This window comes from Lissotriton helveticus, chromosome 3_2 (genome assembly GCF_964261635.1).
Source record: "Lissotriton helveticus chromosome 3_2, aLisHel1.1, whole genome shotgun sequence".
Lineage (NCBI taxonomy): Eukaryota > Metazoa > Chordata > Amphibia > Caudata > Salamandridae > Lissotriton > Lissotriton helveticus.
This window is the reverse complement of record NC_136062.1, coordinates 183,684,571-183,709,007: the sequence shown is the minus strand read 5'-3', so window position 1 is coordinate 183,709,007 and position 24,437 is coordinate 183,684,571. Positions and strand designations below refer to the sequence as shown.

Below are 24,437 nucleotides of genomic sequence, written 5' to 3'. Positions count from 1 at the left end.
CGGGGTGGGGATGTCAACTTGCGTAAGACGGGCATTTTCGATTCTCCGGTGTCGCAAAGAGGTCTAGAGGTGGGCGACCCCATCGGTGGAACACAAGATCCAGAGTCGGCTAGTGCAGTTCCCATTCGTGTGTTGAGGAAGTGGACCTGCTCAGAGAGTCCGCCAGGATGTTGGACACGCCCGGCAGATGGACAGCTGTCAAGGTGATCTGATGACGGAGAGCCCAAGCCCAGATCGACTGGGCCAAGCGAGACAGATGTGGAGACTTGGTCCCTCCCTGTTTGTTCACGTAGTGCATGCTGGTGGTATTGTCCGTTTGGATAAGCACTGACTCTCCGTGAACTACAGGAAGGAATGACTTGAGCGCTAGGAAGATCGCCATCAACTCCAGCCTGTTGATATGCCAAGTGCGTTGGGGCGGAGTCCACTTGCCTTTGATGGATAGGCCTTGGAGATGAGCACCCCACCCCTCCAGAGAGGCGTCCGTCGTGAGCGTGAGATCTGGTGCGTGAACGAGGAACGACATTCCAGTCTCCAGATAGGCGGGTTGCGCCCACCAAACCAAGCTCTTTTTCATGCGGGCTGTGACAGCAACTAGGTCGTTGAAGGACCCGGAGACCTGACGCCACTGTAAGTCCAGTTCTTCCTGAATGGGACGAGTTCGCAATCTGCAATTTGGGATCAAGGCGATACAAGATGATGCCACCCCCAAAAATGACTAACGTCCGAACAGAAACGGACTGTCTTTTTCGAATGAGGGAGACCAGATGAAGGATCTTCTGTCGCCGCTCGTGCGAGACAAACGCTTTTGAAAGTCTCGTGTCTAAGATCGTTCCCAAGAAGTTTCTGGTTTGCAGAGGCGCTAACTGTGACTTTTTAACGTTGATGGTCAACCCCAGTGACTGAAACACTTGCTGGAAAAGACAAGTGTCCTGACATAGTTGATGGTGGGATTGAGACTTGAGGAGACAATAGTCCAAATATGGAAAGATTTGAACTCCTTGCAGACGCAGGTGAGCCACCACAGGGGCCAGTACCTTCGTGAACACACGAGGAGCTGATCGCAGCCCGAAGGGCAGGACCTTGAACTGATAGTGCATTTGTCCCACCTTGAAACGCAGGTACTGGCGATGTTGTTGGATAATTGGGACATGAAAGTACACGTCTTGAAGGTCTATGGTGGTCAAAGTCCTCGCTGGATAGAAGACGCAGAATTTCCAGCAACGTCAGCATGCGGAAGGATTGGCACTTTAGGAATTGATTGAGAGCCCTCAAATCCAGAATGGGTCGCCAATCTCCGGTCTTCTTGAGTATGAGGAAGAATCGAGAGTAAAACCCCTCTCCCCTTTGATGTTTCGGGACCACTTCGACTGCACCCTTTAAAACAAGAAGACGGACTTGATGGTAAAGCTCCTCGAGGTGTGGAGGAGGCAGGCCAAAAGGTGGAGTACGAGGAGGAATCTCGACGAATTCTAAGGTATGACCCCGCCGTACAATGTCTAAAACCCAGCGGTCCGAGGTGATGGAGGACCACCGAGAATAAAACAGAGATTCAACCTCCAACAGTTTGGGGATGACAAAAGTCATTGTCGCTTAGGAGTGGATCCGCGATAGGAGGACTTTCCCCTATAGGGTCTGAGGGCTGCTGACGATTCTACTGAGTGGATGCTTAACGCTGGTTGACCTGATTGTAGGAGCGGTACTGTTGCCCTCCTCGAAAATTGGAAGAAGTGCCGTGTCCGCGTGCACCTCGAAAGTACTGCTTCCGGAATTGCAACGTGCCCAAAGACTTAGCCGTATCGGTGTCCTTCTTAATGGACTCCAGGGCGTCATCGATGTGAGATCCGAAGAGCGACTCACCATCATACGGCATATCAAGTATCTTGGATTGGACTTCCTGCCAGAAGGAGGTGGATTTTAACCAACGCTGGCGTCGGAGGGCAGCTGCACTTGCAAGCAGACGGAAACCTGTATTAGCAATATCGACTGCACAGTCGATCATTTCTTCAGAAGCTCTCTGCCCATCATGAAGAATCTGCTGAGCGTCCGCCCTGGAAGCATCAGGTATGAGATCCATTAATGCAGATATGTCCGACCACATCTGCCGGTCATAGCGTCCCAAAATTGCCAAGGCATTGGCTGCACGGACAGAAGTGGAAGCCATGGTTGAAAACTTGCGGCCAATCGCGTCTAGGCGTCGACCCTCTATAAGGAGGTGCGGTGATTGGAGACGCTGGGTTCCGGGCTCGACGCTGTGCAGCTTGAGTTACTACTGAGTCTGGTTTAGGGTGAGAAATCAAGCAAGCCGGAGAACCAGTTGGTGCCTTGTATTTTTTCTCAAGGCGCGGTATTTGAGCAGGTAACGAATTTGGAGCTTGCATGAGTTTTATCCCCTCCTTCCACACAAAATCAATGATTGGAATCGTGTGGACCTGCTTATAAGGCTTGTCTTTAAAATCATAGAGGAAACAGTCCTCTTCACGTTGCGATCTAGGTAATTTGAAACGCTGAGCCGCTCTCTCCATTAGTAGATGAAATCTGGCGATATCTACAGGAGGTGATTCACCAGAGTTTCCTGGCTGAGGAGAGGGCGTCTGCGCTCTGTAATCGTCCCATTCCGCCATATCCTTGTCGCCTGCATCTTCGTCCGAATTGTCAGGGACCTCTCCGTCCTCACGTTCTGGGACCGCCTCATCTGCATCCTGCGGATAAACCGTAGTATGGATTCTGATTGACGTCTGAACCTGAGACGAAGTCGTGGGTGGTAACGTTGGCGGAAGAGACGGTGGAGGCAACACAACGGCAGCCGGAGATGGTACCGGAGCAGCTTGCGGCGTAGGTGGGAAACGACGGTTATAATCATCCATATGTTGGAGATTTGAGATCAAGGTTAATGGTATCGTAGCCATAGGCACTTGGACCAGCTGTTCCACCTGTTGAGAGTCTTGGTCTCCGCCATCTTCGTCAGTGTCAGACTCGTGACATTTGATAATCAAATCAGGGGGACTATGGGCCGCCCCAAACGTGTCACCTTCATTTTCAGAGTCAGTGTCATGCTCAGAGGTAGTGGCAAACATTGGAGAGGGTGGTTGCGGCTCTGGAGCAGAGATCTGTTGGCACGGAGCCTTATTGCGACGATGGGATGAATCAGTAGATGTTCCTGATGTCTTTAAAGGCACTAACGGCAATGAGGCAAAGGAAGCCGGTGCCACCGTCGACGCTATCGTGGACGGAGCTGATTTGGCTGTCGACGAAGATAATTTTGAAGAACTCATCGTCGACGGTATGGTCGTCGACGGAGTCGTCGACGGGCGATCCATCGTAGACGAAGCCGTCGACAGTACAGCCGTCGACGGTGCAGTCGTCGACGCAGGCAGAACCTCCGTAGACGGAGTCCTCGTCGACGGGCTTTTGGTCGACGAAGTCTTCGTCGACGAGACCTTGGTCGACAGGGCAGTCGACGACGAAGATTTCTTCGAGACTTTCGTCGACGAGGATTCTTTCTTCTTCGTCGACGAGGTGATGGGAATCATCGACGGGACAGGCTTGGATGACAAAGAAACTCTCGTCAACGTGAAGGCTGTCGACGAGACCGTGGTCAACGAAGAAAAGGCTGACGTCGTCGACGAAGCAGACATTGCGGTTCTCGTCGTCGGAACGCTCGTAGACGCTCCCGTCGACGACGGAACTCTAAGAGGCGTGGCAGTAGAAGACGCCTGAGAGCCAGGTCTCGTGGGCATAGTGGTAGGAGGAGTGGTAGGAGACACCACAGAAGCCAGAGGCAGGGCCAATTTCTTCTTTTTGAGGAAAGGAGATGGTAAATCCTGTACACTACCACGCTTAGAGGCTGCTGAAGAAGGATCAGATGAAAACTTTCAGCATCTGACAGGGTAGAATCTTTGTCCTTTAGACGTTGAAGCCAAAGGAGAAGACGGCCTTCTCTGTCCTTGAGAGTCTTAGTAGAAAAAGTTCTACAGAACTTGCAGCTGCCAGCCTCATGATCCGGGTATAAAAAATAGATACACATCTGGTGGGGGTCCTTCTCAAAAAGGCGCAGCTTCCCACAAGAAGAGCAGGGTCTGAATAAAGACTTCTTACTTGACATGTTGAACAAACTGGAACTAGTAGATTTGAGGTGAAGAACTGAGCAGAGCTAAGGGAGTCTCCCTTCACACGACGCGCGGTAGAAAATCTGAGGGCTTGAGCTTCTGAGGAGAAGGTTCTAGAGGGTGCTGGCGCCTGATTGGCTGTAATTTGGACTAACATAATGACACTAACGTGTTACAGGTATTTTTTTTCTCTTTACCAGACATTCCTATGTAGGAATCATTTTGGAGGTTTTCAGTTGTATTTCCTCTTTTTTTATTATGTATTAGGATATATATATAGATATATATATTTAGCATTATTGCTATTTTATTTACCGTGGGACTCCCACTTCGACGACAGGGAATATTCAAGCATGTGAATCTATGAAAGACACCCCTAATACTGGAGAAGTTCTAGTTAGGCTCACATTTCACGCAAAACCACAGAACTTAACTAGTTCTAGTTATCCCAAGTAACTATAACTTGTGCCCTGAGGTAACTCGCGCCTCCGCCGCCATGCATAGTTTTCTCATCAATAATTTCACTGCAAATGTTGCATGATATTATCAATGTTGTCAGAGAAGATGTCATGAGTGATGTAATATGTGGGGTAAATAGAGGTGCATGGTAAGGGTGTGAGTTATAGTTTCCTTAGGGCATGAGTTATAGTTACTGGAGAAAACTAGAACTGCTGAATTTCTATGGATTTTGTGTAAAATCTGAACCTAACTAGAATGCCCCTGTAACTGTTTCTTTCAGTGAATTTCTGAACTATTAGGCCCCTGTAACCTGGAGACTGTTGTGTGGGCGTGTATGTTAGGGTGTGGGTGAATGTGTGTGCGACTGGTTGTGTGGGTCTGTAAATGTGTGTGTGAGTGGTTGTGTGTAAGTGGGTAAGTCAGTGTTGAGCGGGTTGGTGAAAGGTGTGTGGGTCTGTGTGTGGGTATGATAGTCGTTTTGTGGGTATGTAAGTTGGTGTGTGACTGACTGACTTGTGTGTGTGAAAGCTGAGTGGGTGTGCAAGTGGTTGTGTAAGTGGGAGCGTGATTGAGTGTGAGAGTAGGTGTGTGGGTCTGTGAGTATTTTTTCTATTGGAGCCTGATCCGAATCTGGGAGGATCCTTGCATGGAGAAAAAAAAAGGGCGGGGCAGTTGGACAATTGTTGCCCATGAGGGTCCCTCACAGACCTCCACCTTAGTCACATGGGGTCTGGGTACCTCTACCTTAACCCCTGCCATCACTTTTTGATATCTTCCCTGCAAAATGGCGGATGCAACTTCCATCTCAGGTTGTCGTAAATTTGCTGAGGATCAGAGGAAGATCTGTGACCCTAGATATACAAATTTGGTTTTTCGGTTGATATCTCTAAAACCACGGAAAGGATTTACACCAAATCACAAAAAACATGCTTTCTGGACCAAGAGCTAGCTTTCTGCTTGCGGGCTGCAGTCATATTCAAAATCCCTACAGGAAATTGCATGGAAAAAAGGCGTTTTGGGACCCACCTTTTTTCTCACCTGGCAGTTTGCGATGGAATGTCCCCATGAGGAGCAGGGTTGAGACTGATTTGCATATGGCTGGATCTAAACTGGGGTGGCAGGGTAAGCAAAAGAACAATGGATTTATCCCCGATCTCTTGACTGGGGGGTGAATATTTGATTTGTTTTGCATTCAGTCCATCATTTGTGTGTCTTTTACTTTCTCGCTCTAAGGGCACCGGGTATGCCTAGACATGAGTCCAGTGCTCACTGTGCCACTGGATTCAGGCTAGACTGGCTGATTAGGGTCGATACCCCGAACCTGGTCCCGGGATGTTGGTTTCTGGTCCAGGGAGGACCTGGCTTTGCAGTATGGACAGGACTGTTCCAATGAAGAGCAGGGTCAAAGCTGATTTGCATATGGCTGAGTCTAAACTGGGTGGCATGGTGAGGAAAGGAACAGTGGATTTATCCCAGATCTCTTTACCGGGGGAGGGGGAATGTTTGTTATTCCACACTCAGTCCATTATTTGTGTGTCTTTTGCTATTTTTTGATAGATGTAGTTCCTAAACACCCTAGAGAAGAAATCATAAGATTGAGGCAATTGGAGAGCAGGTACATTGTTAACCTTGATACAATGTGTCCTAACGGTTTGAATACCGAAAAAGGAACTGCATGTATTTTCATGACACCAGCACATAAGCAATCTGTATATAAACCATGATGATGTCTGCATAGTGACAATACTACTATAATTTTATTTGAAATTGTTACTATGCAAGGTGAGGCTGCTACATGAATTAAGGGAATTATCAATCATGGTATGAGTAGAGCAATATAGTTGAATGAATTCAAGTTGAGTATGTTTTTTTACCATAGCAGGTAAAACAAACATGAAGAGTCACAAGAATAAAGCTCAGTAATTGCCCACTGGGTTCCAATTGTGTGTTACGGAGCAGGAATCTATATGGTGGTCGTTGGTCATTTAACAATGTATTTATGCAGAATATTAAATAAGATGTGACAACATGGGGAAAACGTAGATTTAACATACACAAGATTGGGAATTACGGCAAGAAAGAATGAAATGACATGTTATGTTAAAAATTTCTTATAAAGCGCTCGCACACCGATTAGTTTCTTGGCGCTGAACTTAAGAATTTTGCTGGGACCGCATGTAATTAGTTGTCAACAAGTCTAGTTATAAGCTTGGATAAATAGCCAGGTCTTAAGAAGTCTAACAAATTTAGTGCAGGTTCTAATGTCTAACTGGAAAGTATTCCAGAAGCTGGGCGCCAATACTGCAAACCTGCAGCCAACTATTCGTTTACGTTTATAGGAAGGAATGGTTAAGAGGTTCTTGTGAGCAGAGCATAAGCTCCGTGCAGGTAGGTATTTCTGGACAAGTCTGGATATGCAGTACATGCAGTAATTATCCTAGCATACCTGGTATATAGATTACATATTTGAATCCTAATGAAATTTGGACAGCCGGTTGATTATTACGAACATCATGGGATTGAAAAAATGCACTTGTGATCATTTTTGTTTATTATAATTTACTTTCATGTTTGTCAAAAAGAAAACAGACTGAGTTGTAGTCTGTTGATGTAATTGACCATGTGAAACCTATATGAGAATCCAGATAATGGCGCGGCATGTAGGAGATCATGGTCACATAGCAACTTAAACACGTAATGACTGATTAAGTGCTAATAAATGTTTTGAAGATATCTGGGTGTGTGTATTCACTTACCAGGCGCACAATGAATGTCCGGCTGAAAGAGCTTTAATACAAAATACCGGCCAGGTGGCAATCTTAGGGGATAAGTACAGCATGGAGGGGAGAAGAGAAGGCAAGTGGGAAAAAAACAGTGAGAAGAGGCAGAATTGGCAAGAGAAGTTAATACTTTAAGTGGAGAGGCAGATTGGAAGGCGAGAGGAAGATCTAAGCTAGGCAGAACCTTCAAGAGCAGCGAAGAAGCCAGTTGTGGGACAATGCGAGCAGGAAAGGAAATGTGAGGGTAAGGTGGGGTGAAACAGCAAGAGAACGATAAGACCGCGGGCAGAAGGGAAGGAAAAAAGTGGATGTACGAAAGCCAGAACTAGCAAAAAATGGTATTCAGAGAGTGCGATGAATGCAAATTATGTTATATTAGAACATAAATCTAAGTGCTTTGTTTCTCACTTGTGTTTTGAATTCATTCTTAAGTTTCTACTCTATTTAAAATTAAATCAATAGAAAAAATTCTATATAGCTTCATGCTAAATAAAGTAAGTTTTAAATGATCATGGCATGTATATGTAGAAAAGTAGGTATCAAAACTAGGGGCAACATCATTTCATTAACCAGCTTTAAATTAGGTATGTCTCTTTACTGTAGAAGTTAGCGGATATGTTTATTTACTGGAGCAAGGTGGCGTCTCATGCACCATGTACACACAGGCTCAGATTCTACGTCAGGAACGGAGGCAGGGATTAGGTTCAATTTCCTTGCTTTATTTCCAACAGCAGTCGTTCAAAGTACAGGCAGCATTAAACTACATTTCCCATCAGTCCTTGGGAAAACTAAATAAACAGAATCTCCATTCAGAGCAATGCCCATCATACAACAGCTACTGACGACGTTCTGTCTTCCTCTTTCTTTGCTGCTCCAGCAGCCTTCAGATAAGTGTTGACTTCTCTATTTGTTGGTTTCATTGGGTTGAATTTTGGTCTTTATTCCTGCTAATTTATGAAATGCAGTTAATCTATAATGTCCCGCATGTGGGGGGAGCTTTACTGAAGGGTTAGATTTCTTTGCCCAGCATTCATATATGCAGCAACGGAAACGTTTCTCGCTCCTTTGTGGCTACTGCAATCCTACTCTTTGCGTAGTGTGGTCTTCCGACCACTAGGGGGCCCGCGCTTAATTTTATTCCTGCTCATCACGTCTCACCTCCCGAGCAGCCGGTGCGTCATTTCACTCGATCCTTCAGTGGCTGCATTGATAACAGGGGCAAACACCGAATGGAGTCTGGACATTTTGTTTAAGAGCCAATGCCTGGAGCTTGACACCAGCTTCACGGGTAAGATAATTAGCTCTAATTTTACTGGGACTCGCCGAGGCGGCCAAACACAGTTCCCTCTAGACAGTAAGGGAGTGCTGGTCCCACGACCTTTCCAGGTCTTCTCTCCCTCCTTGAAGACTACCTACTCGGTTTATCCCACTTTCAATTACCTCACTGAAGTTATCAACCCCCGTGGCTTCATATACTGCTGCAGCTAAATTGCCTATAATGGAAGATTATGGAGATTACTATGAGGAGGAGGTGGACGTTGTCACTTGATTGACCATTGATGACAGCTTCTGTCAAATCATGGACGTGTCCATCTTTAGAGCTGTGGTCCATGTGGTGGCACCCCTAGAGAAGCGTATTGAATAGCTGCAGGCATAATGCCAATGGCACCTCAAAGTGAGGGAAGACCTTTCGGGGCTTCAGGCCCCCAGGGGTCCCCACTCCGGCGCCCCAAGGGGGCAAGTGCTCACGTGGAGACTACTGGCATCGATATGGACACCTTTGAGTGCCTCAAACTGGCCTTTATCCAGTCTCAACCGTCCTCCTCTGTCCCACAAACTGATATCCACCCTAGCCCCCTCCCTGTCTCCCACTTTCTACTCCCATAGACGGAGGGGAATCGCCAAACACCCCAGATGGTGACAGACCCTTGAGACCATCCAAGGATGCTGCCCTCAGTGCAGATATTAGCTCGGAGATGACCACCCTTCCCATGAACTCTGATATGCTTGATCCTGATGATATGGTTCATATGCGGATGGTCCCCAGCGCCTAAGGTGGCCTTATACATTGTTGGGAGACTGAGGAAGCCTTTAGATAAAGAGCTCTGAATTGGCTACTTGCAGAGTGCCCTCGACCCGCGCTGGAGATAAAGGTAGCCCACAACTCAAACTCATCCCAAGATGGTAATCTTTCTAGCAAATTTGTCAAGGAACCAAAAATGGGCATTGACAGGTTCTGGTGATCTTGCAAGGACAACCTCCTGGTTGTTGCCACACCTCCATCAAAAATATTGGACACGGCGGAGGACGCGAAAGCATCAGAGTCCCTAATTTCACCTGCCGTCTTATCCAGTTGGGCCCAGAGGGCCATCATTCTATTGGGTAACGCCAACTGTGCTATTGCCACCAAGCCCCGCAGGTACCTTTTGATCAAGGTAGACCCTAAGTTAGAGGAACTTTCCACTTCTGGGGAGAACAAAGCAAACACAAAGAGATGATGGATGGAGCGTTGAAACTTTTCAGACACTCACCCCCATTCATAGATATGGGCTGAATTCATCATCGTTATTTAGCTAACTTTGCTACCCCAGTTCAGACCCAGCTATATGCAAATCCGTCTTGGCCCTGTGCCTCATGTTAACAGTCCAGCCCGTACTGCCAAGCCAGGTTTTCACTGGACCGGAAACAAGCATCCTAGAAACGGTGTCGGGGCAACACTCCGTATCAGCCAGGCTAGCTCGAATCCAGTGGCAATTTGAGCAAGCGACCCACATCTGGGCAAACCCTGCCAACTTAGGGCGAACAAAGCAAACACAAGAAGATGACGGACAGAGCGCAGACATTTTTCAGACACTCATCCCCCAGTCATAGATCTAGGTTGAATCCATCATCGTTCTTTTGCTTACCTTTTTGGGTACCCATTTATCAAGGATTTGGGGAAATTTGTGAATACCTTTACCTCTCTGTACAAGGCCCAGACTTCTATTCAGCGCATCTTCACATCCCGGAGCCCCTGTGGTAGGGGGCGCTCAACCGGCTGCCTCAGGTTACCAAGCCCCCTCTAGAGGTAACGACCCTTGCCGAGACCACTGGTAGGACACAGCCAGGTTTGCCAACTTCTATGCCACCAGGAAGTATCCTCGAAGGTGAGGCACAAAGAGCAGGGGCATATGCTTCTATGGTTCCACCCACGTTGAGTGTGCAGGATCGCACGGGAATCCATCTTGAGTTCCAATGGAATTCTCAAGTGTAAGAATTTACTTCGAATTCACAATCGGTCTGTACTCTTTTTGGTGGTGCTTCATTGCGATCATGAAACCTGTCATCGAGGTATCTATGGGTTAGGGGTATCAGATTGATAGTGTATCTCAATGATATTCTGATTATGGACTAATGTCCCATACAGCTCTCTCACCATCGCCAGATGGCAATCGGATAGTTGGACTCCCTGGGTTTTGTCATCAATACAGAGAAATCCTCCTTGACCACTCCTTAATCTACCCAGTTCTTGTGATTCGTGGTGGACTCGGTTGCAACCAACATCAGTTTTGGCAAAGCCTTTAATCTCCCTTCGAAATCGGGCATGGATTGTGGGCCTTCTTTCAACGTCAATTCAGGAGATATTCCCAGGGCCCTTACACTAAAGGCTAAAAATATCCAATCATGCGTCAGGGCCTCAGTTACTCTCTGTTAGGACCTCTAGTGGAGGGAGCAAGGCGAATAATGGTCCGTCGAACAAGATCTTCACATCAACTCCCTGTAATTAATGGCAGGGTCCTTCACAGTGAAGTGTTGGACTAAGAACAGAGCCCAGTGTTGTGCCCTTCTGAAGATGGACAACTTGGCGGTAGTCAAATACTTAAATCATTTGGGAGGCACCAGGTCGAAAGCTCTGTCCGACCTGGCTCGGTCATTTTGGACATACTGTCTGGACAACCAGATGGAGCTCTGAGAGGAACATTTGCCAGGAGTATCCAATCAGATAGCAAACAGGAACTATGCCAGCCTCTGGGAAACTACACCCAGGAGTTTTCCAAGATCAATGGGGCATATTCTCAAAATGCCTTTTTAGCCTCTCGACTGGATCAGCAGTTAGAGAGATATTGCAGTTGGAGTCCAGGCAGCAATGCAGTGGAGCCCAATGCTTTTTCTCAAGATTGAAGCAAGGAACAAGCTTATGCATTTCCCACCTTTGCAAATTTCATGAGGTTGTCCACTCCAACCTCAATTACAGGATCTGCTCCGGGGAGCCAGCATCACCTAGGGAGCCAGCATCACCTAGGGAGCCAGCATCACCTAGGGAGCCAGCATCACCTAGGGAGCCAGCATCAGCTAGGGAGACAGCACCAGCTAGGGAGACAGCACCAGCTAGGGAGACAGCACCAGCTAGGGAGACAGCACCAGCTAGGGAGACAGCACCAGCTAGGGAGACAGCACCAGCTAGGGAGACAGCACCAGCTAGGGAGACAGCACCAGCTAGGGAGACAGCACCAGCTAGGGAGACAGCACCAGCTAGGGAGACAGCACCAGCTAGGGAGACAGCACCAGCTAGGGAGACAGCACCAGCTAGGGAGACAGCACCAGCTAGGGAGACAGCACCAGCTAGGGAGACAGCACCACCTAGGGAGACAGCATCACCTAGGGAGACAGCATTACCTGGTGCTCAAGAACGCTCTCCATCTCATTGCATGGTTTTACAGGGAACGTTGGAAAGTCCCAGGCATTTCTGCAAACGCTGCGGTGTTGCTCGCCCGAGCCTGGGCAGACAGCACCAATAAGAGATACTGGTCTGCTTGGTCAAGATGGCTGGGTTGATGTCACCAACAGCATTTGGACAGTTGGATCCCGTGGGGGTGGACGTTGACTGTATCTTGACTTTTCAGGCAGATTTAGCCTGGCATACAGGTCCATAATTATATTCAGATCAGCGATTTCTGCTGGCCATCTGCTGGTGGATGGACACCTGGTTGGGGAGCATCCGTTAGTTTGAAAGCTCCTTCAGGGAGTTTGGTTATCTGTGCCTCCAGAACCAAGATACTCTCATCTGTGGGATGTGAATAGATTCCTCAACCTCTTTAAATCTTGGCTGTGGAATAAAATACCTGTCAAGGAAAAAGCTGTCAGCGAAATTGGCTACTCTGCTATGTTTGATTTGTTGTCTCAGATTTTACGAGTGCTGGATTTGACAGTTAGTAAAAGTGACCACATCAGGGGTAAATATCTCTAGACAAACTAAAAGTAATTCTAGGTCGGTATCTTATCCTGCTTTTTCCACAGATTCCTAAAGTATTATTATTTCTTTTTTTTTTTGGTCCTCTTCTCACCTTTCAAGCCTCTGTGGGTCTTATGAAGCCGCCTTCATGATCTGTGGGCCCCACGGCTTACCGCACTCGCTTGAGTCATACGACCGATCCCCATCTTTGTAAGGGACCCTGGTGTAATCATTAGACCATTTATATTAAGTTAATCTTAGATTCTTGCCCCAGTTCACAAAGGGGCGCCAGATGTTCATTGTCTTGTCTTCCACACCATCATAGTCTAAACGGGCCATAGAGAATGCGGCTTTAAGCCAATCCTCCCTTTGCGGCGGTAGGGGATCCTTCCACTTCCTGCACACCTCTCTTCTGGCCAGCAAAATCAGATAAATTAATAGTCCTCTGACCTTCTGAGGGAGGGCTTGACTGAGATCGCCATCGTCTCCAAAAAACAACAATGACATATTGATCACTATGTTGGTATTTAGAATGTCTCGAATGTTGTCCCCCACCTCAGTCCGAAATTTTGCAAGAGCTGGACACTCGAAGAAGATGTGTAGGTCGCTAGCGAGAAGTGTCGAACATCTAGGGCATTTGGGAGCTGGGTCTGGGGCGAACTTTGCAATTTTTGCTGGGGTGTAATAAAGTCTATTTACCACAAAAAAATGATTTTTCTTTAAACAAGCAGGCTTAACATATTTGTACAAGGTCGTTAAAGAGGGCTCGTACAGTTACTCTATTAACTGCCCGAGAGGGGTTTCCACCCATACTGATGCTAAGGGGGGTATCTCGTGATACTCCACCTCCAGCAAACTGTTATACCAAACAGAGATTTCTTTATTAATTGGGAGGATGGATTGCCACAAAACTTCGATCTCTCTATTCCCTCTGATCTCCCACTTTGCTGCCTCATACCATGATGTTAACTGTATATATTTGAATCTTGAGAACCCTGGCCCGATCTTTGCCCTCAGGTACTCCCATGGATGTATCCCCCTGGAGTCTAACTGTTCAGACCAGACTGTGATGCCTGCCCTCCTTATCGGCAATGCGAAACTGTCCTGTAGGCAATCCGGCGTTCCCGGCGCATCCCAAACAGGGGCATTGTCAGAATGGTATCCAATGCCCCAGCACCTTCTATACCATAACTCCAAGGCTGCCCTCAATACCTTCACGCGCACCCGCTTGAAAAACCTAGGCGAACCAAACTTGAACAAAAAAGCCTCGCCATCTCCACCCACTTCTATTCGCACCATTTCACCCAGCAACCTCCTCCAGGCTGACTCACCCAGTTTGACTAGAAGCATCCGTATGCTTTTAAACTGAAAAGCTGCAGCATATAGCCTAACATCCGGAAGGGCTAACCCGCCTTTTTTTAACCTACGTCTTAGTTTTTTCCACGCCAGGCAGACTCCCTTATTACCCCAAATGAAGCTCCCAATCTTTTTCTGAATCTTCATTAAACTTTTGTTTTGGAATGTCAATGGTACAGAGGAGAAAAGGTAAGTCAGCTTGGTTTTTCCATAAATAGTCAAGGGGAGGTTCCTCCATCTACTGAAGAGACTATCAATTTCCTTCGCCACCCTGTTTAGATTAAGCTCAGGTATCTTCTCCAATTCCTTTACTACAAAGATTCCTAGGTATCTCAGTTCTTCACTTACTCTTCCTGGCCACTCCAGATTCCAACACATCACCTCTGTCTTGGTCTTATTGACAAGAAACCCGGATAAGGTCCCAAACTCACTCATGCACTCCTCCACCCTAGGGATTGCTGTCTCTGGGTCGCTTGTATACAATATTAAGTCATCGGCATATAAAGCTAACTTGGAGCTGTATTATTCTGATCGAAATGGATGGATTGTATCATCCAGTCTCAACATCTGCGCCAAGGGCTCCACATATAGCTTAAATAGGAGGGGCGAAATCGGGCACCCCTGCCTAGTTCCTCTCTGGATGTTAAAACTCGCCGTGAGGAGCCCGTTTACCAGTATTGAGGAGAGGCACCCTGATAACAGTTCTGCAGGGTATGTATGAAGATTGGGCCAAACCCCATAGCCCTCAAAACCTCCCAGAGAAACACCCAACAGACTATCAAAGGCCTTGGCTGCGTCTAGAGCGACAACAGCCAAGGGCTCTGTTTTCTGAACGGCCAGGTCTATGTTGCCTATCAAGAGCTGCGTCTGTTCCTGTATGTGTCTCCCTGCGACAAACCCTTTCTGATCCATGTGTATTAACTTCGGAATCAGTTTTGCCAATCTCCCTGCCAAAAAGCCTATAAAGATCTTATAATCTGCATTTAGCAGGGAGCTTTGGACAATAAGAGTCTGCCTTCTTCGGGTCCTTGCCAGGTCTTAAGATCAGTACAATTATTGCCTCCTTCCAAGTGTTGGGGACCTTCCCATTTAAGCTATATATTGAGTTGAAGGTGTCCCCCAAGATATCTAAAAGCTCCACATTAAGGAGCTTATATATTTCACTTGGGAGTGCATCTAAGCCTGCCGCTTTATTGTTTTTCGATTTCTTAATCTGGGCTACTATCTCCTCCAGGGTAAAGGGAGCCTCTAACTTATTTTTACTATCTTCTGAGAGTACGGGAAGCTGTTTATCTGTAAGGAATGACTGGATCGAGCTTGGCAAGGGAGCCAGATCTTCTCTATACAGCTCCGAGAAGATGGAGAGGAGACAGGACTGCATATCTTCGATCTTATTTGAGGTTTCCCCATTAGTGCTAATAATGAGTCCCTTTATATCGTTCCTGGCGCGATCAGTCCTGGCTTTTCACGCCAAAAGGGCGCCGGCCTTCTCTCCATATTCATAGTTCTGCATCCTTCTGATATTCCACTGCGCCCTACATTTAGCTTCTAATATTCCTCTGTACTCAGCTCTTGTCTCTTCCAGCTTTTTCATTATCTAAGTAAATTGCTCCAGGACCCCACTGCTAGCACCATCTCTTTCTTTCTCCAAACTACTTATCCTGCCCTCAACCCCCTTCAGTGCCTCGGCTTCAATCCTGTTTTTGTAGCATATAATTCCATGTAGTTTCCCTCTTAACCAGGCCTTATATGCATCCCAAACTATATCTGATGTTGTGGAATCTAAGTTTAGGTAGAAAAATTCCTTAGAGGGGGCCTGTACAGCTGCAATCACCTCGGGGTCTAGTAGCTTAGCCCTGTTTAGAGTCCACCTTGGCTTTTGCCGATGTGCCTCCTAGAATAAATTAATTGCAAAGGGGCATGGTCTGAAAGGTGACTCGGGAGAACTGTTATCTCCCCTAAGTTAACCATTGACCCTCTATCGGTAAAGATATAGTTGATCCTTGAGGAATGATGCTGCTTTTTACTAAAAAAAGTAAAGCCCTGCTGGTCTCCTTTTTTTCCCCTCCATATATCGACTAGATCCATATCGTGTATCATGTTGATTAAAGCTCGACGTACCTTTACTGCCCCTTTATAGCGACTCAAATTAGATCTATCTTTGAGTGGGTCCAATAATACATTGAAATCTCCGCCGATCACATATGGTGGAGGTTCCAGCATCAACACTGATTGCAATTTGTGGATATAAGTTGGATCGTCCAGATTTGGGCCGTAAAATGAGGCACAGATTATTTCTACATTTTCAAATGTCAATTGAGCAGTCAGCCACCTACCAGAGGAGTCGGATTGTGTTGTTTTTAATAATACAAGATGTTCCTTGTTTGATCAATATAGCCACCCCGCTATTTTGAGACGTCTGTTTTGAGGCAGTAAAGCACTTCACCCAGGGGACCTTCGAGAAAATTAAGGAGCTTTTTTCAAAGCTCAGGTGTGTCTCTTGCAGCATGCATACTTGTGCGGTAGAAAGTTCAAGATACTTAAAAATTAACCTCTGTCTCCGAGCACACCTTAACCCGTTGACATTCCAAGATGGTCCTTCTACTCCCCATAGTCACACCTGTCATCATTTCCAAATTCTACCAATAAAAAAAATTGGGCGACCTTCATGACCAGATATAATACGCAAATTGTTGAGATGAGGTCGAATTTTTCTTCTTTTTTCCCACTGCTCCCCACCCATGTGCCCCCATCCTCCCCTGTCCCCAACCTCCCTTTCTCCGTGCCCCACCCATCCCTGAGGAACCCTCCCTTCTAATAGGCGAAAGCCTATTTAGCCATTCCCCCCCCCCCCCATGGAGCAAAATTGCTAATCACATTTATTTTAAAAAAAATCCAACATTCCTGATAATTACATTTCATATTTATGCCAAGAGACCTTCTAAATCTACATCCCCCCTTGTCTATCTCTAATCTTAGCTATAAGAGCATCCGCTTAATCCCCCGTCTTAATCAGATGCATGTGGTTATTCCACATCACTCTTAACTGCGCTGGGAATTTAAGATGTGCCTTAGCACCTATACTTTTCAGCTCCTCCAGCCTTTTCCCCAACTCCCACTGCCTTGATGCGGTGATGTGAGATATATCCGATCTTATTTGAAAACTGAACGGGTTGGAGCTATTATAGTGTATAGTGCCTTCTTTTAAGGCGGAAGACAGGATCTGTTCCTTTATGGAGTAGGTTAAGAAGTTCACCAAGATCTTCCTGGGTTTTTGTCTTGTGGGATTTCTCCTATAGGGGTCCCGGTGCACCCTCTGTATATCATGCAGCAAGTCCACCTCTGAGGTGCCTTTTAAGACTGTCCCCATCAATAAAGATATAACAAACCCCTTAATGTCTCCCCCCCTCCATGGCTTCCGGCACATTAAAAATTCTCAGATTATTTCGGCGTGAATAATTTTCCAGACGCTCAATGTCCTCCTTTAGTTCTTTATTCTGAGCAGATAGCTTTGTAACCTCTACCTCAGTGGCGCACAGGGATTCCTTTACTTTGGGAATTTCTGATTCGATTTCCTCGGTTCTAAGGGTGACCTCATCCACCCTCTTGGCCAGCTCGTCGCAGGAGGCCTTGATTGCTGCTTGATTGGCTTCAGATATTGAAAATCTATTAGACATCTCAGCTTGGTTGGTTTCTGATACCGTAAACCTGCTGGCAATCTCATCCTTCATGGCTAACAATATATCAGCCAAAGTCCCTGCGGTTGCGGCGGGTTTATCTGTGTTGGACTCTACGTCAGTACTGTCAGAGATGACAGAAGTGACAGGTTGGTATACTTGTCCTGATTGCGTTGTGTTTGTTATATCAGTGCTTCTGACCTTTACTGTAGAGTCCAGTTGAATAACACCAGATCCATTATCCTCCAACACCGAATACCTGTTAGTGGCTATGGTACACCCAGACATCGGCCTGGCTATCTCAACTGGGGCTATTGATGTATCAGCACACATAAATTCTGTGTCCCCGCCAACTAAAGACCCTTTGTCGTTTTCAGCCAAGGTCGCCGGAGCAGGTTGTGTGTGCTGTACAGGCTGGGCAAGCTGGGCAGACTGAGCTGACACGGGAAGGCCACTAATGGCGGGAGTGGTGGTGGTAGTAGTGGTGGTAGACATTACCTTGTAGTAGGTTTTGAGTGAGGGGGTAACTTTAATACTGGCCTCTACTGCTTTACCACCCCTGCTTTTGCTTTTTACCTTACTTTTAATGTTTTTCACACTCAGGTATTCCTCCGAGGTATTCAGCTTAGCTTTACCCCTTCTTACTCGTTCCCTTACTTTGGTGATGGGGGGGCGAGATACGAGGAGGGTACACAGGCTTTCCCTTGGTAGAGTCGAACACAGTCCTTGCTCTTAGTGTATACATGTTTACTTTAACTGGAAGCTGGGTTTCCTCTGTACCACAGGACCCCCTTAAACATGCCTCTTTACGAGCGCCCTTGTCAGGTGTGCCCCCAACATCCATACACCTTTTTAGGGTATTGGTTAGGGTAGCGGCTAATTGCAGAGATTTTTGTTCCCTAGGGGTCTTGGTTATAGTAGCAACTATTTGTGGGGAGTTTTGTTTTTATATTACTTGTTGTTTCCTTCGCCGCTCCTCTGACCGCCGCCTCTGCTCCGTGGAAGCTGCCGCTGGCTCTTCCTCCGCTGACCCGAAACGCGAGCAGAGCAAATTCTCGCCTCTTCCGTGTCAGAGCCGCCTCCTACCACATCCAGTGCCGGCTCCTACACACGCCGCCATCCTGCTCTGCTCCGCGTTCCGCTTCAAGGGGCCGACAGACCAATCCCACCTCTGGGGGCATAATCTGCGGCGGAAACCCAAAAAACAATAAAAACGCAGTAAAGGGGTCGGGGCGGGGGGTTTGGGTTTTAACAGCTGTATTTTGCAGGTCTCATTTCATTCTTTGGCAAATATCGACCGTTACGAAGGCGTTAGATGCTCCATAGAAGGGGGAGGAGACTGCGGCCGTTCAATTGGCGGCCGCCATGTTGCTCCTCCTTCACTGGTACTATCCCCAGCACCTTCACGTTGACATCCAGATTCCTAAATTATGAGTGGTTTGCACATCGAAGACATATCAGACTTTGACAGAGATTATCCTCAGAATGAGAAACAATTGCTTATTGCTCTCTATAAACCACATACAGCTGTTACTTCCCCAACCATTGCCAGATGGGTCCGTTGGACCATGTAGGAAGCAGTGATTGAGGTTTTCCCAATTAGGAGCACATTCTGTACGGGAGGGGGGGGCTATGGCCTCTGAGGCTCTTTCCCTGGATGCTCGGGTGGAGAACATCCTTAATGCAGTGGATTGGCCCTCCGATTCCACTTTCAAAAAGTTCTATTTCAAACCAGTTACGCATCTGGCATCTCTCGTAGCGGAGAAGCTTTGAACTAGCCTAATCCTCGCCTCTAGTTCCATAATAGAATAAAACATTTCCTAGCTGTCGCAACGGAAACTTTAAATTCTATTAAGGACTCAGAGGCAAGGATTAACCCACCCAGTTTACCCAAGTTGGAGGTTCCTACCCTACTGATTGTTGTGTGAGTTTATGCTGATTTTATGTTTTTGAGGATATACTTAATGATTTAATGCTGTCTGACATTCTGCAGAATAGCTTTTATTGACTATATAGTTGCTACCCATGCTTACGATATTGTACTATATTGTTTTTCTAATTCACATTTACACTACTGCATTTCATTTTCTAACATGAGCGTTTCTCAAATCTTGGGCCAGATGCGAATAAACAGGAATAAATCGAGAAGGATTATTAAGTGTTCTTAGAAAGAAAGAGGAAGACAAAGCGTCGACAGGAGCTGTTGAATGATGGGTGTCGCTCGGATTGGAAGATCGTTTTTTTTTGTTTTCCCAAGGACTGATGGGAAATTTATTTAATGTTGCTTATACCTTGAATGGCTGCTGTTGAAATAAAGCAAGAAAAGATTAGCCTAATCCTCACCTCAGAGCCCTTGATAGAATTGAAACTTTCGGTTACGATCGCTATGACATTTTTCATTCCTAGTGCACCTATAAATTCTGATCAGTGTGGAAAATCTTGTTTGCAAAGGATCCAAATTAAAAGGTTTTGCAATAATCATTTTTATTTACCAAGTGTGGTGAATAACTCACCCTTTTCCAAACTCCTTAGAAACTGAGTTATAGTATCTTAAGCAATCTTAAACTGCTTGTGAAAGCCACACTTTAGCTTCTTCATTCATTTTCTGTGTACTTAAAATTGTGGGTATGGAACATGTTAATGATCTTTCCTGTAAAACAGTTTACATGAATATGTTGTACAATTCATGCACAGTGAATTTGATGTAGACCTTCACCTTTATGCATAAAGACTTGTGAAAAATGACAACTTGAGATGCAGAGTCATCCCCCCCTAATCATTAAGGCGGTCACATTTTTGACCCTGCTTCCATTTCCTTCAGCGCTTTCAGCTGCCCAGCTTATCCCTAAGCATGGATTGACTATTTTTGTGTCCTCTTGGGATTCAAACTGCCTAATTAGGTAAGGTATGAGATCATTCAGTGAAGTGTTGTCCCCTTCAAAATGTAGCTGAAGGGCTTACTACCCGAAATGCATCGGAGCAATTTGAAATATGGAACATGAAATATATAAAAAACGATGAAAATGAATGCATGAAAACTTTATACATCATGAAGACTAATGATGATATTTATATAAACTTGCTGAAATCATTCTTTTGTGGAATCTAGCTTGTTCAAGAACCAAAGGAGTGCCCACTACACAGGGATGTCACCAAGATGACATGGTGACACTAATTGAATTCTGTTCTTTGTTCTGCCAGTGAGAACCAGCAGCTCTGGAAACCCAGCTCTGAGACACCTTGGAGTGGGTGGAACGGCAGCCATGCACGGCGCCACAGGTGATAAGCATGGGGAGCAGCAGCATGTCTAGCAGCATTTGAGGGGGTGTTTGCCGTGCTGTGGGGCAGCGCACAGCCAGTGTCCATGTACTTTCAGGCCGCGGGCACGGTCGCCACAATGGGTCCGGCCGCGAGGGAAACCACTGGGCAAATTTGCGAGCCCCTCCCTAGCCGCACCCGTACTGAGTGATAAACACTAGCACATGCATTATGTAGAAAATATTGATTAGAAGCGGTTTAAACTAAATCATGGGAGGTCAGAGGAAGACTGCTGCATCCATGATTAACGCAGTATGCCTCTTTGGAGGTGAGTGCACTAAGTGTGAGCCCAACACACTTATGCCAAAGGTCGGCTTATAGCTACCATATGGTTCTAAAATTTGACAATAGCATTGCCCTACTCAAACATGGATGTTACTCAATGCACACTCCTTCCATGCTAAGGTATTCTGAAGTTCTGTGTAAATCAAACATCAGTGAAGAACTCTTGAAAAAATATGGCAATATGACTACAGAGCCTCTGATAAAACCACCTTTTAACTGGCCGTAAAGGACTACAATAAAAATTAGAATACCTGCTAGTACTGCTTTGCTTTTTGAATTCAAGCAGTGCATTATAGTTTTAAAAGGCTTTTTCTTTGGTAAAAAAAAACTCTTCAAATCAGAATAGACTGTAAATCCATTGAGCCTTGCACTGAGGGTTGCAATTCCATGTCAAATTTTTTACTTGAAAAAATTGGGCTTTTTTACACTTGTCATTCTTCTTGCATTATCTTGATCCAGCCTGTGTTTTGACCAACGTCAGCCTGCCTACCATGTAATCTATCTCTCCTCTTGTCTTCTATTAAATCTAACCTGTGAGGTACTTCCAATTCAGGTCATGTCCTGACCAGAGCACTAGACTTCATATGTCCTTCCCAACCTCTCTTAGCATTATCTCCCTTGCCTAAACATCACGTCTTACTGAGTGAAATAAATATAGTAGTTCCTCTGTTTAAAAAACCTTTTCGGGTTTTTTCAATCTTTGTAATTTAATACATTTTTCTTTGAGTCCTTCTCTGCGCTGTGGATTATCACTTGTGGATGAATTGACCAGTGGTATTCCTTTTGCTAGATTCTCAAACAGATCTGATGCAACCTTATCCCTGTCCATACCCGAGGGAAATTTCGTAATTAGTCCTAGTAAAGCGGTGCGGCTGCCCTTCCTGGAACAAAAGTATACTGGTTCTGTGGTTTGGAATTGGGGCAGGAAGAAATGGCACTCAAGCAAGAACACAATGGAGTCAAAGATGTGATAAATGAATACGGTGACACAAGGTCAGGGGAAACAAACGCAAGCAGAAACAACCCCTGCGAGTGTGTAGGTCAGGACCCACACTTAAAATTTAGAACGAAGTCCCGTGCACACTTTTTTAGAGTATAGGTTTCAGTGTAAAAAACAATTTTCAAAGTACTTTGCGTTCAGAAATTATGAACGTCGACATTAACAAGTATTTTTGGTCAATACATAAACGTCACGAAGAAGTTAACTTGTGACTCTTCAGGGCTGGGAAGGACACGAAGCATAGGGTACAATACAAAACCGAAACAAACAAAAATCTGTAAAATATAACTAGTGCCCTTATAAAGCACCAATATGCTTTATATAACTTAAGTGCTTTTTATAAAAGTTGCTGTACTATGAAAAAAGGTGATCCGTAGACTTTTAGGGTGCACCTTTTTCCTAGGTGAGGAGCAGTAGAAGCCTGCGAGGGAACAGAGGGGAACGAGAAAGAGTCAGGAAGCACGGCAGTGTAGGAGGCGGCGCTTACGCTGAGCCACATGGAGCACAGAGACAGCAGAGGGTCCATAGGATGCGGAAAGATATCAGCCACATTAAGTTCAGAGTTGAGTAGTAGTAAAATATAGCAAAAACCTGGATTGAGTGGATTTCCTAGACCTTTTGGCAACTGATTCACCATTTAAATCCGCGAGGTGGATTTTTTGGGACACTGAGGAGTTCCGCATAGTGGAACTCCGCCCAGGCCTAGATCCTAGTGCCTGCAAGGTAACTACACTTGTGACTGCTTGGACAAATGAGGAAATCACACAATTATTGTGTAGCTAAACAAACAAAAGCTTTCAAAAACAGTGCCTTTAAACTTCTCCAACTCTCCAAAACGAGTAGCCATGAATGTCATAAATAAGGCATATGCTTTACATATCAAAGTGAAAAACAAGCATTGTTAAATTGTGTTACGATGTGACTGGCCCTTTCCTGTGAAAAGATCTTATCCTGTGCTTGACAGTGAATGGGCCATAAACAGAGTAAATTGCCCAAGATCACACTATGTTATGGAGACTAAAATGCGGTTTTGTACTTTGTGGCTAAAAAGGCAGTTACATAAATTAAATAGACTTACCAAAGAGATATTTTGCAAAAAGCATGTTAAATATTTAATGTCTCGGCAAAATTTCCAAAAATGAATTTCATTCACATGCATAACTGTTTTATCTTAGTAGCACAACAGACTAAATCAGTGCAGTCCAAAAACGCCCTCCTTAACTTTGCAGGCGGGCACCCATTGAAAAACGGGCAAGCATTTATTTATATGTTAATCCACATGAGAGAAAGCAAATAAGTACAGCAGAGTAAATCAGTGCAAGGTTTTTGTTGTTTGTATTAGTTTTCAAACATGATTTTAGAAACATTCATGCTTCCACCCACCCGGACAATGCAAATAGTGAACTTCATGCCCCACTAATGAAAGGCACGTTTTTTGCAGCTGAAGAATGAGATGGCAATGTCTAAATACAAAAAATTAAAAAGGCACAAGCAGGCTCTGCTGCTGAAAACAGCAGAAAGTCTGCACTTACATAGGTGGAGTGAAATCTTTAATTACAAATTCTTAGAAACTCATGTTAGCTACCGAGGCAAAATAGATTAAGGTTCTTTGCCTTACTGATAAATGCTCTAATGAACTAGTTCCGGGCTTCCACCTCTGGAAAATCTGGCGCTCTAAACCACAGCAAATCCTCTGCTCTCTAAATGTATACTTAATATTCCATCCTTCTGGAAATCCAGACTTGCCAGAAGGTCATTTTCTAATCTTGCCCAGAAACTCGGGAAATCCCCACCACCCTCTCACCTATATTAAAACTATTTAGGAAAACCGAAGTACCAACAGTCCATTCTGATAAAAAAGCACTATTCAAATTCCCTTTAACCCCTTCCATGCTCATGACGGAACGGTTCCGTCATGAGCGTCGGTTGGCCTGTGTGCATGACGGAACCGTTCCGTCATGAGTCCATAGGTTCTTTAGAACCTTCAGCACCGCAGCGGAATTCGCGCAGCGCTGAAGGGGTTAACGTATGACTTACATTTTCAACATAGAAATGCGACACATTTAAGTGCATAGAATGATGTGTATCTGGGTGAGGGAGTGTACATGGCATTAGCCTTTGTGATTGACAAAAATATTGCGGCCAGCTGCAATTCCTGATAGCCATGACTGGCTACGTCACTGGGCCAGTCTCAAGAGACCTACTAAACAAGTTTGCAAGAGAATAAACTACATCCAATCT

At 45.6% G+C, this 24,437-nt stretch overlaps 1 protein-coding gene across 11 annotated transcripts in view; it reads right to left on the bottom strand.

Moving 5' to 3' along the window:
* The window catches only part of ZNF609 (zinc finger protein 609), a 932,673-nt gene that overhangs the window by 298,018 nt on the left and 610,218 nt on the right, over nucleotides 1-24,437 (bottom strand). The gene's annotated exons all lie outside the window — the stretch shown is intronic.